The sequence below is a fragment of the Sebastes fasciatus genome, chromosome 15 (genome assembly GCF_043250625.1).
Source record: "Sebastes fasciatus isolate fSebFas1 chromosome 15, fSebFas1.pri, whole genome shotgun sequence".
NCBI classification, from domain to species: Eukaryota; Metazoa; Chordata; class Actinopteri; order Perciformes; family Sebastidae; genus Sebastes; species Sebastes fasciatus.
The window spans coordinates 3,816,384-3,820,863 of NC_133809.1; the positions used below are offsets into that span (position 1 = coordinate 3,816,384).

The 4,480-nt window shown below is 44.7% G+C and overlaps 1 pseudogene; it reads left to right on the forward strand.

The window, feature by feature from the left end:
* Positions 1-480: 480 nt before the first annotated feature.
* On the forward strand, positions 481-4,169 carry LOC141783358 (uncharacterized; annotated as a pseudogene).
* Positions 4,170-4,480: the final 311 nt, after the last annotated feature.

The window sequence follows — 4,480 nt, forward strand, 5'->3', positions numbered from 1 at the left end:
GATTACGCTGCCTTCACGGACCTCCTCCTCGGCTCCGACGTCAGAGCTTTATCATCAGCAGTCAAACAAACACAACTGTTATTTTCATCATCAACAGTAATGGAAGAAGTACTCTGATATTTTACTTTACAGTAATGGAAGAAGTACTCTGATATTGCACTTTACAGTGGTGGAACAAGTACTCTGATATTGTACTTTACAGTGGTGGAACAAGTACTCTGATATTGCACTTTACAGTGGTGGAACAAGTACTCTGATATTGCACTTTACAGTGGTGGAACAAGTACTCTGATATTGCACTTTACAGTGGTGGAACAAGTACTCTGATATTGTACTTTACAGTGGTGGAACAAGTACTCTGATATTGTACTTTACAGTGGTGGAACAAGTACTCTGATATTGCACTTTACAGTGGTGGAACAAGTACTCTGATATTGCACTTTACAGTGGTGGGAGAAGTACTCTGATATTGCACTTTACAGTGGTGGAACAAGTACTCTGATATTGCACTTTACAGTGGTGGGAGAAGTACTCTGATATTGTACTTTACAGTGGTGGAAGAAGTACTCTGATATTGTACTTTACAGTGGTGGAACAAGTACTCTGATATTTTACTTAAGTACATTGGTGGGAGAAGTACTCTGATATTGCACTTTACAGTGGTGGGAGAAGTACTCTGATATTTTACTTTACAATGGTGGAAGAAGTACTCTGATATTGTACTTTACAGTGGTGGAACAAGTACTCTGATATTTTACTTAAGTACATTGGTGGGAGAAGTACCTCTGATATTTTACTGAAGTACAGTGGTGGGCTGTCTCGTGCTGCTGGTATGAAATGCTCGCCCTAGTGGCAGCTTTCACAACACAGTAGCAGGAGTTGGTTGGGCTTGACGTGCCGAGACAGCTTGTACACGACCCAAAGCCTGTCTGGCCTCACGTGGTATGAGACTGTAATCCACTACCTGGAAGACAATAAATTAGGGGAGAGGACTAACAAACCAACTCCAAAACACACCAGAAGCCAGAAATGGTGGAAGCATAGGCTTGGGGCTAGCAACCCCAACTTGTAAAAAACGTATATGCTACAGAAACGTTGACAACAGAAAGACAGAATCAAATCCTGGTAGAGGAGGGTTCCTCATCAAGAGGAAATATGACACTGTGTGATGAAAGCCACAAAGTCAAGGAAGTCATAGAGCCGAAACCCCTTCTGTCAACCAGGGACATCCGGATTGGAACGTGGAACGTTAGGACCAAGTATGAGACCGGAAAGACCATGCAAGTAGCAGCAGAAATGAATAGATACAATCTAGACCTGTTGGGAATCAGTGAGACAAGATGGATTCAATCTGGACAACGAAGACTGATGACAGGAGAGCTGCTACTCTACTCGGGCCATGAAGAAGACAAAGCCCCGCACACAGAGGGAGTCGGTCTTCTTCTATCAAGAACAGCACAGAGAGCACTGATTGGATGGGAAGCACATGGTCCAAGAATCATAACAGCTTCTTTCAGAACTAAGAAGCAGAAGATCAAGATGAATGTGATACAGTGTTACGCACCAACAAACGACAGCAACGATGAAAATAAGGATGACTTTTATAACAGACTGCAGAGCATCCTGGAACAGATAAAGGGAAAAGACATCAGTATTCTCATGGGGGACTTCAATGCAAAAATCGGAAGAGACAACACAGGCTACGAAGAAGTAATGGGCAAGCAGGGTTTTTGGAGAGATGAGTAAGAATGGAGAGAGATTTGCAGACACCTGTGCTCTGAACAACCTAGTCATAGGTGGAAGCGTCTTTCCACACAAGAGGATTCATAAAGCGACCACCGGATGGCGTGACAGAGAACCAGATCGACCACTTCTGTATAACCAGGAAGTTCAGGAGATCACTTCAGGACCTACGGGTGAGGAGAGGAGCAGACACAGCATCAGATCACCACCTGCTAGTTGCCACTCTGAAGCTGAAACTGAAGAAGCACTGGATGGAAACAACAACAAAGAGACAGAAGTTCAACGTCCGCCTTTTGGAAGAGACACAGAAAAGGGAGGAGTACACGCTGACTCTGAAGAACAGATTCCAGGTATTGCAAGATCTGAGCATGGAAGAAGACATGCAAGACCAATGGGAAAAGATAAGAGAGGCCGTCACAACAACATGCCAGGAAGTAATCGGACTAAAGACGTGCCAGCAGAAAGAGTGGATATCAGCAGAAACTCTACACAAGATAGAGGAGAGAAGACAGAAGAAGGCAGAGATCAACAACTGTCGTACAAGAAGGCAAAAGCCCAACAAGAATACACAGAGGTCAACAGAAAGGTAAAGAAAAGTGCGAAGAAGGACAAGAGAAATTACATCGACAGCCTGGCTAAAGAAGCAGAAGAGGCGGCAGCAAAAGGAAACATGAAAGACCTGTACGAAACCACCAAGAAGCTGTCCAGCAAGACCAGACAAACAGAGCGACCAGTGAAAGACAAGGTAGGGAAGACGATCACAGAACTAGAACAACAACAGGAGAGATGGGCAGAACACTTTGAAGAACTCCTGAACAGACCTACACCACCGAACCCTCCAGACATTCAACCTGCGGAGACGGATTTGCCCATCAACTGTGGAAAACCCACCAAACTGGAAATTAAAAAGGCCATCACACAATTGAGGAACAACAAGGCAGCAGGACCAGACAACATTCCAGCAGAGGCGCTGAAGGCAGACATGGACACCTCCGTAGAGATGCTGCACCCACTGTTCCAGAAGATCTGGGAGAAGGAGGAAGTACCAACAGACTGGCAAGAGGGCTATCTGGTCAAGCTCCCCAAGAAAGGAGACCTGAGCAAATGCTCTAACTACAGAGGAATCATGCTTCTCTCAGTGCCAGGAAAGATATTCAACAGAATTCTCCTGGAACGAATAAAGAAAGCTGTGGACCCACTGCTAATAGATCATGCGTGGACCAGATCGCAACTCTCCGCATCATAGTTGAACAGTCATTGGAATGGAATTCTCCGCTGTACATCAACTTCATAGACTATGAGAAGGCATTTGACAGCGTTGACAGAAGCATCCTCTGGAAACTGCTTCGATACCATGGCATTCCAGAAACAATGGTCAACATAATCAGAAACTCTTACCGCAGGGATGACCTGCAGAGTTATCCATGGAGGACAGCTCACCAGAAGCTTCCAAGTGAAGACCGGCGTCAGGCAAGGCTGTCTACTGTCCCCTTTCCTCTTCCTCATGGTTATCGATTGGATAATGAAGACCACAACTGCACAGAGGAGAAATGGGATCCAGTGGACACTCACAACACAGCTAGACGACTTAGACTTTGCTGATGACCTGGCTTTGCTGTCTCACAGTCGACAACAGATGCAAGAAAAGACAAGAATACTGACAGACACATCATCACAAATAGGCCTCAACATCCATAAAGGAATAAGTAAAGTCCTCAAGGTCAACACAACCAGCGAAGACTCAGTGACCTTGGAGGGAACAGCACTTGAAGAAGTAGAAGCCTTTATATACCTCGGTAGTGTCATCAATAAACAGGGCGGAACGGATGCAGATGTCAGAGCCAGAATTGGCAAGGCAAGGGCTTCATTCATACAACTAAAGAACATCTGGAGCTCCAAAGAAAATCAGCCGGCGGACAAAGCTCAGACTCTTCAACTCCAACATCAAACCAATACTCCTCTATGGTTCAGAGAGGTGGAGGACAACAAAGACCACAATAACAAAAGTACAAACATTCATAAACAACTGCCTGAGGCGCATCTTAAACATCCACTGGCCGGATACCATCAGCAACAATGATCTTTAGCAGAGAACAGGTCAAACACCTGTTGAAGAAGAGATCAGGAGAAGGAGATGGGGATGGATTGGCCACACACTCCGGAAACCCGGTACCAGCATCACCAGGCAGGCCCTTAGATGGAACCCACAAGGCAAAAGAAGGAGAGGCCGGCCCAAGAACACCTGGCGCAGGGACCTTGACACGGACATCAAACAGATCGGGCTGACATGGAAACAACTAGAAAGGAAAGCCCAGGACAAAAGACTCTGGCGGACTGTGGTCAACGGCATATGCTCCACAAAAAGGAGCGATAAGCTTTGAATGAATGAATGAACATTGGTGGGAGAAGTACTCTTATATTTTACTGAAGTACCTCTGATATTTTACTTTACACTGGTGGAAGAAGTACTCTGATATTTTACTTAAGTACAGTGGTGGAAGAAGTACTCTGATATTTTACTTTAAAGTGGTGGGAGAAGTACTCTGATATTTTACTTAAGTACAGTGGTGGGAGAAGTACTCTGATATTTTACTTAAGTACAGTGGTGGGAGAAGTACTCTGATATTTTACTTTAAAGTGGTGGAAGAAGTACTCTGATATTTTACTTTAAAGTGGTGGGAGAAGTACTCTGATATTTTACTTTAAAGTGGTGGGAGAAGTACTCTGATATTTTACT